Source organism: Panthera leo, chromosome D2, assembly GCF_018350215.1.
Source record: "Panthera leo isolate Ple1 chromosome D2, P.leo_Ple1_pat1.1, whole genome shotgun sequence".
Lineage (NCBI taxonomy): Eukaryota > Metazoa > Chordata > Mammalia > Carnivora > Felidae > Panthera > Panthera leo.
The window spans coordinates 80,800,690-80,816,385 of NC_056689.1; the positions used below are offsets into that span (position 1 = coordinate 80,800,690).

The 15,696-nt window shown below is 40.8% G+C and overlaps 1 protein-coding gene and 1 long non-coding RNA gene across 4 annotated transcripts in view; one reads left to right on the forward strand and one right to left on the reverse strand.

Annotated features, from left to right (window-relative positions):
• FANK1 (fibronectin type III and ankyrin repeat domains 1) overlaps nucleotides 1-15,696 on the forward strand; it is a 103,432-nt gene that overhangs the window by 28,901 nt on the left and 58,835 nt on the right. The window lies entirely within an intron of this gene.
• LOC122202813 overlaps nucleotides 1-15,696 on the reverse strand; it is a 37,505-nt gene that overhangs the window by 19,983 nt on the left and 1,826 nt on the right. The window contains exons 2-3 of the long non-coding RNA XR_006194895.1: nucleotides 14,861-15,168; nucleotides 8,446-8,555 (exon numbers count right to left, since the gene is read on the reverse strand). This is a non-coding gene — a long non-coding RNA (uncharacterized LOC122202813). The remainder of the gene's footprint in view (nucleotides 1-8,445; nucleotides 8,556-14,860; nucleotides 15,169-15,696) is intronic.

Consider the following 15,696-nt stretch of genomic DNA (forward strand, 5'->3'; position numbering starts at 1 on the left):
GATCCCAGCACCATGCAGCTTCCCCCTCCGGGGCAGCTCAGTCCTGGAGTCCAGCTGGGCCGAGACCATTTGCCCAGATCCCAGGTCTCCTCTGCGTGGGCGTGTGTGGGCAGAGCTTCTCTCTTCTGGTTTCAGCAAAGACCACTTCTCTTCTAATGGAAATAACCTGCCATGGGGCATCCCCCTTCCCGGCCCCCCCCCCCCCCCAACACCCAACTCGTGTCTTTGCTAAAAGTCCTCCTATTTTACTCTGTGATTATCTTCTCTGTAATCTTCCTTTATTGCATATGTCCTCCTTTTTAAGGGGGGGGATTATCCAATTCTTCCCTCCCTGCTCCATACAATTCTAAGCTTCATGAAGGCAGAGGCTGCAAATCCCAATTATACAAAGAACTGACACAATTCCATTGAAAGAAAAAAAAAAAAAAAAAGCCTGACTAAAAAATGGGCATTGCAACTGACTAGGACTTTTCTTAAAGAAAATATACCAGTGGCCGACGGTTATAGGCCTACCTCGGAGATATTGTGGGTTTGGTTCCAGACCACCACAATGAAGCAAATATTGTAATAAAACAAGTCAAAATAATTTGGGGGGTTTCCAGCGCATATAAAAGTTATTTTTACCCTATATTGGAGTCTATTAATTGCAATAGCATTGGGTCTAAAAAAAAAAAAACCAACAATGTACATAATTCAATTTAAAAAATACGATTGCTAAAAAACCCTAACTATCATCTGAGCTTTCAGTCTCAGTCTTTTTTTTTTTTTTTTCTGGTGCAGGTCTTGCCTCAGTGTTTCTGGCTGCTGACTGATCAGGGTGGTGGTTTCCTAGGGTGGCCGTCACAGTTTCTTAAAATAGGACGATGAAGTTGGCCGCATTGGTTGATTCCTCTTCCTTTTACAAACAATCTCTGTTGCATGCGGTGCTATTGGACAGCATCTTACCCACAGGAGAACTTCTTTCAAAATTAGAGTCTGTCCTCTCCAACCCTGTTGCTGCTTTATCAATTAAGTTTATGTTCTATTCTAAATCTTCTGTTGTCCTTTCAACAGTCTTCACAGCATCTTCACCAGGATCAGACCCTACCTCAAAAAACCACTTTCTTTGCTCCTCCATGAGAAGCAACTCTTCACCTGTTAAAGTTGTGTCATGAGATGGGAGCCGTGTAGCCCTGTCTCCAGGCCCCACTTCTAGTTCTGGTTCTCTTGTTATTTCCACCACATCCTCGGTCACTTCCTCCGCTCAAGTCTTGAACCCCTCAAAGTCCTCCAGAGGGTTTGAATCAACTCCTTCTAAACTCCTCTTGTTGACACTTTGACCTCTTCCCATGAAGCACCAATGTGTTTAATGTCCTCTAGATTGGCCATGCCTTTCCAGGAGGTTTTCAACTACCGTTGCCCAAATTCATCTGAAGAATCAATGTCTATGGCAGCTATAGCCTCATGAAATGTATTTCTCAAATAACGAGACTCGAAAGTCAAAATTACTCCTTGACTGATGGGCTGCAGCATGGATGTTGTGTTCACAGGCATAAGAACATTAATATTGTCCATTTCCAGCAGGGCTCTTGGGTGACCTGGTGCATTGTCGAAGAGCAGTAATGTTAGGAAAGGAATCTATTGGTCTGTTTTTTTGAGCAGCAGGTCTCAATAGTGGGCTTAAAATATTCAGTATACCGTGTTGTGAACATGTGCTATCATCCAGACCTTGTTCCATTTATAGAGCACAAGGAGGAGATGTAGCACAATTCTGAAGGGCCCTAAGATTTTTGGAATAGTCAATGGGCATTGGCTTCAACTTAAAGTCACCAGCTGCATCAGCCCTTAACAAGAGTCAGCCTTTCCTTTGTTTTATTTTTTTTAATTTTAATTTTGTTAATGTTGATTAGAGAGAGCATGAGTTGGGGAGGGGCAGAGAGAGAGGGAGACACAAAATCTGAAGGAAGCAGGCTCCAGGCTCCGAGCCATCAGCACAGAGCCTGATGCAGGACTCAAACCCACAAACTGTGAGATCATGACCTGAACCAAAGTTGGACACCTAACTGACTGAGCTACCCAGGCACCTAGCAAGTCAGCCTTTCCTTTGAAGGCTTTCCATTGACTTCTCTCCAGCTCTAACACAAACAGTCCAAGATGGCATTTTCCTCCAATAGAATGCTGTTTTGTCCGCACTGAAATTTGTTCAGTGTGGCCACCTTTGTTATCGTAGCTAGACCGTCAGATGAGTTGCTACATCGGCACTCACTCTCCACCTTGTACTTTGATGTTATGGAGACCGCTTCTTTCTTAAACCTCATGAACCGACTTCTGCTAGCTTCAAACTTTTCTTCGGCTTCCTCAGCTCCTTGTTCTGGAGTAGGCTTTGGCTTAGGGCGATGTTGTGGCTGGTTTGATCTTCTGTTACCACTAAAACTTTCTCCATGCGGGCAATGAGGCTGTTTTGCCTTCTTGTTATTCATGTGTTCATCAGAGTAGCACTTTTAATTTCCTTGAAGAACTTTACCTTTGCATTCACAACTTGGGTGTTAGGCTGAAAGCGAGGACTCTTGTACCAATCTTGGCTTTCAACCTGCCTTCCTCATTAGGCTTAATAATTCTAGCTGGTTGGTTTTTTTTTTTTTTTTTTTTCAAGTTTGAGTAATCTTTACACCCAATGTGGGGCTCGAACTCACAACCCCAAGATCACACATTACATGCTCTACTCACTGAGCCAACCAGATGCTCTGGTCATTTTAGTTTTTGGTTAAAAGTGAGAGATGTGGGGCACCTGGGTGGCTCACTCGGTTGGGTGTCTGACTCTTGATTTCAGCTCATGTCATGATCTTGCGGTTCGTGGGTTTGAGCCCCACGTCGGACTCCACACTGACAGTGCTGAGCCTGCTTGGGATTCTCTCCCTCTCTCTCTCTCTACCCCTCCCCTGTGCACGCATATGTTTTTCTCAAACCGGTTTTTAAAAGTGCGAGATCTGTGACCCTTCCCTTCACTTGAACACTTATAGAGGCTTTTGTAGAGTCGGGCATTAATTAGCCCAGTTTCAGTATTGCTGTGTCTCTGGGACTAGGGAGGCCCGAGGTGGGGGGGTGGTAGAGAGAGAGAGAGAGAGAGAGAGAGAGAGACAGGAACAGCCAGTCATTGGAGCAGTCAGAACACACACAACATTAAGTTAACCTCAGTTAAGTTTGCAGTCTTAGATGGGCGTGGTTTGTCATGCCCCAAAATAAGTGTAATAGTCATACCAAAGATCACTGATCACAGATCGCCATAACCGATGTAATAATCATGAAAAAGCCTTAAGTATGGTAAGAATCCCCAAGAAGTGAGACACGGAGACATGAAGTAAGCAAATGCTGTGGGAAGAATGGCGCTGATAGACTTGCCTGCCACAGCCTTGCCACAAGCCTTCCATTTGGAAAGACCACCGCCTCCCCCACATCCCCCACCCAAACCCTCAGTATCTGCAAAGCACAATACGATGAGTTGCGCTTGTACGTGGAAAGGTGCTCAAAGTCACTACTCCTCAGGGACATGCAAATCGAAACCGCAGTGAGACAGCACCTCAGACCTTGATAGATTGGCGGTTACCAAAAAAGACCAGAGCGAGCAAGCATGGGCGAGCATGTGGAGGAAAGGGAACCCTGTGCCCGGTTGGTGAGGACATAAGCTGGTGCAGCGACGATGGGAAACAGGATGGAGGTTCCTCAGATTAAAGGGGCCCCTGGGTGGTTCAGTTGGTTAAGCATCTGACTTCAGCTCAGGTCAGGATCGCACAGCTCGTGAGTTCGAGCCCCACGTCGGGCTCTGCGCTGACTGCTTAGCCTGGAGCCTGCTTTGGATTCTGTGCCTTCCTCTCTACCCTTCCCCTGCTTGAGCGCTTGTGCTCGCTTGCGCGCGCACGCTCTCTCTCTCTCTCTCTCTCAAATGTTGAAAAAAAATTAAAGGAAAAAAAAAAAAAGAAACAGGGCACCTGGCTGGCTCAGTTAGTAGAGTGTGTGGCCCTCGGGGTCGTATGTTCAATCCCCACGTTTGGTGTAGAGATTACTTAAAAATAACATCTTTAAAAAAAAAAATCCAGCAATTTCACTGTTGTGTACATATCAGAAGGACACAATATCACTATCTGGAAGAAATGTCTGCACCCCCATGTTCATTAGAACATTATGATAGCCAGACACGAAACGACATAAGCTTCCATTAACAGATGAGTGGATAAAGAAAATGTGCTATATATTTAAACCTACAGTGGAATATTCAGCCATGATAAAGAAGGAAATCCTATCCTTTGTGACCCCATGACTAGACCTTGAGAGCATTTTGTGAAGTGGCATAAGTCCGAGAAGGACAAAGACTACACGATCCCACTTGTAGGTAGAATCTGAAACTGAACTCCCGGAAACAGAACAGGTTGGTGGTTGTCAGAGGCATAGAGCTGGGGAAATGGATGAAGGTAGTCAAAGGTAAAAACTACCAGTTAGAAACCCTGGGGGTGTAATGTAGAGCATAATGACTATAGTTCACTCTACCACATTGTGTATTTGGAAGGTGTTAACCTTCTCATCACGAGAAAAATTGTAATGATGGGAGATGGTGAATATGAACAATCTATCCATTGTACTCCTGAAACTAACACAAGGTGAGGTCAATCATATGCCAGAGAACTAGGAAAAAAAATACTATTTGATGAATGAATACATAAATGACTGTCTTCAATTAACTTTGATGAGTTCTTAGTTGCCATGTAGGTTATTCGATCACAGTCCTGTCTTCTAAACTGCATTCAGCATGGGAAGAGACCAAAGGCTTGCTAGGAACTTAAGTCCCATTCCGGGGCAGACCTAGGTTTTGTGAGTTCTGGAGCTATTTGGGGGGCCCACTTTGAGAAAAAGAACGGAAGTTATAGTCTATGTGCTGCCGAAGTCAGCACCAGAATGGAAATTATGAACATGAAATTGGTTATGAAGGTGTATACTTAGAATGGCAGCACAACTAATTAAAGATATAAAAAGCTGCCCAAATAAAAAATGCCATAGAAATCCAGAAGGAATAACATTTTTATTAACTGTTATTTCTGTTGTTTTTCTCACATATTCTGGCTGCATGATAATGTATCACCTTTTTTGTATGACCGTGATCTTGGAGTTTTGCAACTAGAACAGAAAGATAAGTTAGTCTTTCCATTAATGTGGTTATCCAACTTCTTGTTCTAAAATCATTAGACTTTTTGCTTAATGCTCTTGCTATAACTGTGTGTTTGGTTTTTTTACCCTAATGAGGGTCACCAGGAGGAGAAAGTTTTGTATATTTTCTTTATCTTCTCTCATATACCTAGTAGCTAGCACGATTGATTGGCGGTAGGTTTTCAAACCACAGGAAGCCACCATGGTCCTTCTTCCTGGAGTAGCAGGTGTACTTGTTAGTATATACATTGAAACATTTTTATTGTTTAATATAAATTTTTTTTTGAGAGGAAGAGCAAGGATGATTGGGGGAAGGGGCAAAAGGAAAAGGAGAGAGAGAAATCTTAAGCAGGCTCCATGCCGGGCATGGAGCCTGATGCGGGGCTCAATCCCATGACCCTGGGATCGTGACCTGAGCCCAAATCAAGAATTAGCCGCTAAACAGACTGAGTCACCTAGGTGCTCTGAAACATTTTTATACTAAAATAAAAACAGGAATATCATAGAATGGAATGAAAAATACATTAGTTTTTAAAGCTCAAAGACTAGATTTCATAAGGCTATAATTTTGAGTTCATATCTCAACACTTTAGAAACCCGATGACAATCTTAGATTCTCTTATAGTGCTTCCATTTGTGTTTAGATTTAATTGAATGTAGTGATTTTTTTTTTTTTTTTTTTTTTTTACTTCATTACCTAACTGGAATTTAAGACCCACTTTTTATTGAAGTACGCCATAGACACAGACATTCAGGTTAAGGCTTACTGAATTTTCACAAAGTAGACATACCTGTACATCCAGCACTGAGGTCAAGAAACAGAACTTGAGGGGTGCCTGGGTGGCTCCATCGGTTAAGAGGCCGACTTCAGCTCAGGTCATGATCTCATGGTTGGTGGATTCGAGCTCTGCGTGGGGCTCTGTGCTGACAGCTCAAGAGCCTGGAACCTGCTTTGGATTCTGGGTCTCCCTCTCTCTCTGTTCCTCCCCCCCCCTCTTTCTCTTTAAAACAAAACCAAAACCAAACAAAAGAACTTGACCACCATCCCAGAAGATCTCCTTACAGTCCCTTGCACATACAACCTCCACTCCACTGCCTCGATTTCTAACAGTATGGTTTAGTTTTGCTTGATTTTGAACTTTAAGTAGAGCCGTTCAGTCTGTATCAGTTTGCCTCTGGCTTATTTCCCCCAACATTATATTTATGACTCCTTTGTATTGCTGTGCATAGTAGCAAATCCTTCTTTCTTACTGCTGTTTCTTTGTCTGAATATACTACAACTTATTTATCTGTTTCACTGTTGGGCATTTGGATAATTTTTGTATCTGGGCTGCACGAATAAGTGCTATGATCCTGCTAGTTCATGGCTTCTTGTGAACATGTGTCTGTGTTTGAGTCTAAAACTATGCGGAATCGTTGGGTCGTAGGGTATGCATGTGATCACCTTTGGTTAGACACCGCAGTCTACACACTCACCAACAGTGTGTGAGAGTTCTGACTCCTCCGCCTCTTCACTAGCACGTGGTAGTGCTTTCTCCCTCTCTAATTGTAGATTTTCTGGTACCCATGTAGTGGTGCTTCATCGTGGTTTCAATTTGCACTGCATCTTTTATAAAGTATCGATGGTTCGCAAAAGATTCTTCTTTACAACTTGTTTTGGTAATGAGAAATTTTCAGCATTGTTATGAGATTTGGGAAGACCTCTAAGTTTCATTTTATGCATGAACTTTAATATTTCAGGAAACTTTCAATACATAGATTCTAGATGAATAAACTGTGATACACCCACACAATGGAGTGCTATGCAACCATTTTTTAATGTTTATTTATTTTTGAGAGAGAGAGAGAGAGAGAGAGAGAGAGAGAGAGAGAGAGAGAGAGAGAGAGAGAGAGAGAGAGAGCGCGCAAGCCAGGAGGGGAGAGAGAGAGGGAGACAGAGAATCTCAATCAGGCTCTGTACTGTCAGTGCAGACAGAGCCTGGTGCAGGGCTTGAACCCACGAACCGTGCTTAACCAACTGAGCCACCCAGGTACCCCCCCCCCTTTTTTTTAAAGAATGAGCTCTGTGAAATGATAAGGGATAATATATTTTTTTTGGCAAATGTTAGGATTGTCTGCTAAAATAACATTATATTATACCTTATAGAAACTGAAGACAAATTATCATCAGAGTCTCACAATGTGGTTACTAGAAGATCAACCTACAAACATCAATGGCTGTATTTCTATATACTAATAATTGTGAGGAAGCATAATTTTAAAATGCCATTATTATATACACTTCAAAGAACCCTAGAAATACATCTAACAAAATATGTCCATCTTATATACAGAAACTTTCACAACTTCATTGAAAGACTGAGACTCAAAAGTATAAAGACTTAAAGGTAGTTAGGCTGAGAATTGTAAAGTGACCAATTTCTAATCAAAATGGTGCTGGCTATTGTATCAATGCGTGTGGGGGGGAATCCTATGAAATTGGATTGTTATCTCACTTTATATGTAAAAATCAGAACCAAATGGATTAACGGCTTAAATGTAAAAAGGGCAAAACTTTACTTTTTTTTTTTCTTTTTTTTCTTTTTTAACGTTTATTTTTGAGACAGAGAGAGACAGAGCATGAATGGGGGAGGGTCAGAGAGAGGGAGACACAGAATCTGAAACAGGCTCCGGGCTCTGAGCTGTCAGCACAGAGCCCAATGCGGGGCTCGAACTCACGGACCGCGAGATCGTGACCTGAGCCGAAGTCGGCGCTCAACCGACTGAGCCACCCAGGCGAAAAAGGGCAAAACTTTAAAACATTTGGAAGAATATGTAGGAAAATATATTTCTAAGCTTGGGATAGGAAACAACTTCTTTCAGAAAGGTAGATCATAAAGTCAAGAAATAAGATACAACCTTGTAGAAATTCCACATTTGCAACATCAGACAAAGGATTAGCCTCCAGAATATATAAAGAATTTCTACAAATGAATTAGGTATAAGCAACCAATGGAAAAATAAACCGTGTATAGAAAATGAACATTTTGCAGAAGAGGGAACAATTTTTTGGCAAATAAAATTACATGGAGGCATTGAATCTCTTTGGTTAATAAGGAAATAAAAAGACTGTAATGAGATGCCATTTTACATCTATAGGATTGGTGATAATAAAGAAGTCTGATAACATGTTGCATAGACTATGGATCAACAATTCTTATACTTGTAAGAGCGGAAATTTTTATAATCAGGTTGAGAACCAACCAGAAATAAGGGTGGACATTTATTTACCTACGGACAAGCAGACTTTATTCCTAGATCTAGACTCCTGACGAGCTCTTGTATGTGGATACCAGGAGACCAAGAATGTTCATAGCTGGACTGTTTACAGTAGCAAAAACCTGGAAAAAACCATATGCCCATTGTCAGAATGGCTAAGTAAATTATGGCATATTCACATGATAGATCATAATACAGCAACGAAAAGCTATTCACAACTTGATAAATCATAATAGCAAAATTCAATGAAAAAGCAAGTTTTAGAAGACCATACAGTTTAATATCCTCTAAAGTTAAGATAGCAGCAAAACTAAGTAAGTAGGGCTTCATATAAACAGTGTTAAACAGATCATAGGGCGGGGGTGTCTGGCTGGTCAGTCAGTGGAAGATGCGACTTTTGATCTCAAGGTCATGAGTTCAAGCCCCATGTTGGGCATGGAGCCTACTTAAATAAAAAAAAAAAAAATCATAGGAATAACAAACACAAATCGGTGGTCTTATCTCTGGAGGATTAAGGGATAGGATGGAGACAGCACACAAGTCAATCCCTGGTATTTGTACTTTTCTAAGTCTTTAGCTGGTGGTTACTTTACAGCGTCTGCTTATGTTTATATATACTCTACATACTCCAGTGATCCCGAGTGTTACCATGATGAAAAAAGCAAAATTACTAAGAAAGATTTGGTCTTGAAATATATAAACCACCACCAATTAGAAGAGAGAATATAGGAAAGGAACTCCCTACGTGACATTCCAGGAATAAATCTCATCGGAAACCTGCAGGATCTATGTGAAGACAATTTTGAAAGTCTACCGAGAACCATAAAAGGAGACCTGGAAATGGAAAGGCTTTTTTTTTTTTTTCTTAGAAAAACTTATTTCATAAAGGTGTCAATTCTCCTTGAGTCTATAAATTTAATGCTTTATGCAGTTTCTGAAGTTTTTTTTTCTCAGCCTAGATAAGTTAATTCTAGAATTCATATGGAAAACAAAAATAAAAGTGACTAGAACTGAATAGAAAGCTTCGTAAATCTGCCTGGTACAGGTATATGAATGGACATAAAGGCCAATGAAGCAACCAAAAAGGACAAATAGACTATTTATTGAAGAAATAATTATTATATGCTATATATAATTGTTACCAATCGGGGTGAACTTGGGATTGTTCAATGTGTGATATTAGGGGAACAAGATAGCCATATTTAAAACCTAATTTCAGGGGCTCCTGGGTGGCTCAGTTGGTTAAGTGTCTGACTTTGGCTCTCAGGTCATGATCTCACAGTTCGTGGTCTTGAGCCCTGTGTCAGGCTCTGTGCTGACAGCTCAGAGCCTGGAGCCTGCTTCAGATTCTGTCTCCCTCTCTGTACTCCTCCCCCACTCATGCTCTTTTTCTCTCTAAAAAATAAATAAACGTTAAAAAAATTAAAAAAAAAACCTAATTTCAGAATGATCCGAGATTTAAATGTTGAAGAAGTAAATCTAGAAAAAAAATAGGAAATTCAAAAATAACCTAGGAGTGGGAAAGATCTAAGTGTGACTGAACCTACTGAAGCTATAGATGAACTTGACTGTCTAAGGAGGAAGAAAATGAAACTGTGTAAAAATGGAAAGGTGGAAAAATGTTAGTTCATCTTATAAAGAACTTAATATCTGAAGGATTTAATTTGTAAATTGAATATGTAAAGAATTTCTACCATTAATAAGACCGATTATGCAATAATAAAATAGGCAGAGGTTTCAAATGGACATTTTGTATATTTTCTAAAAGCAAATGCAAATGGCTTTTAAACATCAAAAAACAAATGTTCTATCTTAAAATGTTCACTCTTAGAGAAATGGCAATTAAATAACAAGAACTGAAAAATTAGCAAATGAACAACCCAGTTAAGAAATGGGCAGAAGATCTGAACCGACGCCTCACTGAAGAAGATGCTCATGCTCGGATGGGGAATAAGCAAGTGAAAAGATGGTCAACATCCTATGCCATTAGGGAATTGCAAATTAGAGTGACAATGAAGTAAAACCAAAACAAACCACTTCATACCATTAGAATGATGAAAATCCAAAACTCCAATAATACCAAAGGCTGGCGAGGATGTGGAGTGACAGAAACTCTCCGTCGTTACTGGTGGGAAAGCAAAATGGTGTGGCCGCTTTGGAAGACGTTTTGGCAGTTCCTTATGAAACTAAACCTGCTTTTACACAGTCCAATCATGCCCCTGGGTATTTACCCAAAGGAATCGACAACTTATGTCCACGTAGAAATCTGCACCTGGATGTTTAGGGGAGTTTTGTTTATAACTGCCAAATTTGGAAGCAAATCCATTCGGCAGGTGAATGGATAAATACGCTGTGACATGTCCAGACTATGGTATGTTATTCAGTGCTAAGAGGAAATGAGTTACTAAGACACGAAAAGACATGGAGAAACCTTCTGGGGGCGTGTTACCAAGTGAAAGATGCTGATCTGAAAAGACAAAACCATGGAGACTGTAAAAGGACCAGTGGTTGCCAGGGGTTGGGGGAGGGAGGAGGGATGAGGAAGGGGAGCACAGAGGATTTTTAGGGCAGTAAAACTGACAAATCACTCTGCATGACACTGTAACGGTGGCTACGCTTCATTCTACATTTGTTCAGACCCACAGAATGTACGGCATCCAGAGCGAGTCCTAATGTAAACTATGGACTCTGATGACGACGTGACAACGCAGGTTCATCAGTTGTAACAAACGTACCGCTGTGGCACCGGATGTTAATAGTGGGGAAGGCGTGCACGTCTGGGGTCGAGGGTGTGTGGGAACTCTGTACCTTCTGCTCCGTTTTGCTGTGAACTTAACGCTGCTCTAAAAAACCAGTATATTTAAACAATGACAAGAAGATACCATTTTGAACTCCTCTAAATATGTGACACCCTGTATTCCTGAGGGTAGGGGAGTAGGGATGATTTTTGCAGGGGCACGGAAGGAGTGTCTTATTGATCCAACTTAAAAATGTATAGTCTCTGACTTAGCAATTGCACTTGTAGGAATTTACCCTACAGACCCATTCCTAGGTGAGTGAAAATGTATACGAACCCAGGAAAGACATTGCGTCCATATGTATAACAGGTAAAAGACTGGAAATGTTCTAAATGTCCTACCCAAGGGATTGGGTTAAATACAGTACATTCATAAAATGGCATCCTTGTAGGTATCAAAAGAAAAAGTAGAAGGATAATTCAGTCTCTGGTTGATGGCATGAAAAATGTTTGGCAGAGTTTTAGCTCTGCCACGCGTTACTGGTGATGCCGCGTACGTTTTTGAGATTTTGCTGTCCAATTTGCTGTGATTTCCATCAGGTTTCTTTCCTGTAGAATCATTTCACCTTTCTGTGGGCCAGGGCAATCACAGATACTCAGTATTAAATGGTTTGTCCTCGAGGTGTTCATGATAGTAACAATTGAGAATTTCCTTTAAGTTTTTTTAAAATGAGAATTTAGCAAAACATTCAGTATTTTCCCAATCTTCCTATGATTCACTTCTCTTCATTATTTGGATTATCAGAAATCCAGAACCTATTCACTTCATTTGAGATTTATCCCTGCCATTTAATCAACTGCTGTATTGAGATCTAAAAAATTTTCTCTTACAAGTTGCTTCCTAATGTCAAAATAATTTCTGTTAATTTCATTGCTCCTTTTTAATCGCTTATTTCATACTCTGATAATTTTATACTCTTGTACGTAATGGATTGAAATCCTTCTTCTATGTCCAAATCTGAAAATTTTAATTTACTGAACTAGTCTAAAATGACTTTTCCAGATCGTAGTTAAGATGACATAGTCAACCTTTCTTAATTTTTATAGCCTTAAAATATTTAAAAATAATCTACATATCATAAAGTATGCCTTTTAAATGTTTATTTTGAGAGAATGAATGAGTGAATGAATGAATGAATATATGAATCCTAAGCAGGCTCCGTGCTGTCAGTGCAGAGCCCAATGTCGGGCTCGATCTCGCCAACTGTGAGACCATGACCTGAGCCAAAATCAAGAGTCAGACACTTAACCAACTGACGCACTCAGGTGTCCCTAAAGTATGCCTTTAAAAAAATTATACAGTCCAGTGTTCTTTTGCTCTCTGTCTCCACAGTTATGCCTATTCTGGACATCCCTTATAAATAGAATTATACAATACGTGGCCTTTTGTGAAAACTTTAACCTTTTGAATAAACTCATGTCTTGTTTTCAAAGTTTTCTTCTCATAGAAAATATATTTCAGAGTGGTTAAAATGTCCTTGTACTTTAAAATGTGCTGTAGGGTGCCTGGCTGGCTTGGTCAGTGGAGCAGGTGACTCTTGATCTTGGGGTCGTGAGTTCGAGACCCACGTTGGGTATAGAACCTACTTAAAAAAAAAAGTTCTAAAATGTTGTGCTGCAAGAGTTCTCTGCTTTGTTGGTAATGGGCAGGTCATCTCACTTAAAAAATCCTTAGACTTAAAAAAACAATCCAATTTGGCGTAGGTGTTTAAAATACTGCATCTAATATAAGAAAGAATAACTGTTGGAAAATCCCAAAGTAGTCAGCAACTTTGGGAATTGGGAGGACCTCTTCCTGATGTGATTTATGGATTAGTTTCATCCAGAATATGTTGTAAATGCTTGCTAATGTTGTTGAAGAGCGCTTGAAACGGTCATCTTTCCTGAGAGTGACATCACTGATTGCAAATGTGCAACGTGGGTTACGGTGGTCCAGAGCTTCCTTGAGTCTGAGCGACTGCCAAAACTGCATTTGAATTCTCCTTGTGTGTGCCTTAATTCCGGAGGAATTTTGGCAGGCAGGTTAAAATTTGGTTTCCTGCATAACAAAGTGGGGTTTTTTGTTTGTTTGTTTTTTGTATCTTAGAGTAGTATACACATAATGGCATATGGGAAGCAATTCTCTACTGCAGAATTGGCATCAGTAGAGGGTTATCTGATGTCTGTTTTTTTTGTTTTGTTTTAATTTTTTAACGTTTATTTTTGACAGAGAAAGAGCACGAGTCGGGGAGGGGCAGAGAGGGAGACACAGAGCGCAGGCTCCAGGCTCTGAGCTGTCAGCACAGATCCCAATATGGGGCTCGAACCCACGAACTGCGAGATCATGACCTGAGCTGAAGTCGGAGGTTTAACTGACTGAGCCACCCAGGCGCCCCTATCTGATGTCTGGTTTTGATTTCTCAGTTCATTTTGTTCAAGTTTTCCCTTATTTTGATTTTTCGTGAGCTGTTTTGGATAAATAAGTCAGTGTTGTCCTTTCATTTTGATAGTTTTCCAACACTCGTGTGAAAATGGATCAAATCTAGCAGTTTGAGGATTTCCCCATATTCTGAAGGGCGTCACTTGTTACTGTCTCTGATGGGTAATCCTCTTTGATTTAACAATTTAATACCCTCAACTACTCCTTTTAGTATGTCAGAATAATATCATGTGTTCTTTCTTGTCTGTTCTCTTCAAGGCAATGGTAAAGCACAGTTTAGTTTATGTGTAATCCAAGGAAACATAGCCTCCTTGTGTTCTGTGACATCTGATTTCTGAGAGTTCTTAATATATATAATTCTGACAACTTACCTGGTGTAGGTAATGGGTGTCTTGTTAAAAATATTTAATCTCAATTAAAAAACCCCTAATGCATACATTCATCTGTTGTGGAACAGACTAGCCAAGATCTCATAACCATTTCATCTTTAAGTTTGTTTTAGAATACCTATCTGAGAAGCATTTTAACAGATTTCTTGTTTTGATTCTCTGTAAATTGAGATCAGGATTTGGCAGGCGAAAAGCTGGCATGCAGAGTATATATAGCAGAGGCTGAGAGTTCACGCTGCTCAAGGAAGTCAACACATTTATTCACGTGAGGCTGTGCTGACACATTGTTTTCTCTTTGGAAATTCTGTTTTGTGTTTGATTCTCCTAATCTTATCTATTCTGTTGTTCTTTTTATTATCAGGATTTTCTGGACTATTATGATTCTTTTTGAAATAATTTAAATGGGAGAGGTTGTTTTTTCTAGCATTTTGAACATCCTGCCAATTTCTTGTTAATGTTTGTTTCCTTTTGATAGAGACAGAGCACGAGTAGGGGAGGGGCAGAGAGAGAGAGGGAGGCACAGAATCGGAGGCAGGCTCCAGGCTCCGAGCTGTCAGCAGAGAGCCTGATGCAGGGCTCAAACTCACAAACCATGAGATCATGACCTGGGCCGAAGTCGGATGCTTAACTGACTGAGCCACCCAGGTGCCCCCAAGGTCCTGCCTATTTTTATTCTTTCAGTCCTCTCTTTAGTTTCCAGTAGGATCCTTACTTTCCAGTGTATTTGAATTTTGGAATGATCAATAATTGTAGAAAATAGAAAATGTATCTGAAATTAAGGCAAACACAAGAGCAATACAAATGCACTTAAAAATTGCCCACCGTGTTCAATCGAACCCCATAATTATGTAATCAAATTCTTCTCCTACAAATAGTGAATTATTGATGGGATGTGTAGGAGTTTTTCACTGGAACATTTGTTTCTTCAGGCTACTTTGCTGTATTGGTGGCAATTTTGCATGCTGTTTTATCTGGAACTGTCAGACTCTGCGGGCGAGATGCCTCGGAGAAGTGGAGGTGTGCATAGCAATGCACGCAGCCTCCTGTTCAGTTCCTCCTTGCTATTGGAAGTAAGGCTTTGTGCTTGTGTCACAAGCCAAGAATGCTGACGTTTCGTTTCATGCGATTTACTGCAAAAAGAGAAAAGTATGGTGTGTTTATAATTTGTACACGTGGCTTATTGGGTATATTTCTGACAGGTGAAAACTTTGGTTTTAATTAGTTATCAACAAGATCCACATCCCCGGCTTCAGATTTTAAATGTTGGATGTTTGGGAGAGTTTTCCGCAGACTAGCTTCTGGCTCTCTCCGCCTCACCCTCTTTCCCTGAAGGTCCCATTCATAGGGCCAGCAGACCCGCTCACCCTGAACTGTGTGATGGGGGGGGAGTCCCGTAAGAGCATCCCCGGAAGTGACCGTTCTGGGGGGTGGGGGGCTAGCATTACCACCTCACTGGTCCACAAGAGTGACTTTGAGCTGCATAAACACCTTCCCAAACCAAATGTGTTTCCAGCTCAAGGCCCCTTTGCTAGAAGGAATACCGGTCCCTGCAATACCACCAGACCCAGGGGAGGTGGGCGGAGGGGAAGTCGGAGTAGGAAGAGGGCGCTCTCCTAACAATTTGGAGTTCTGACGCCATTTGCAAATTTTACCAGAAA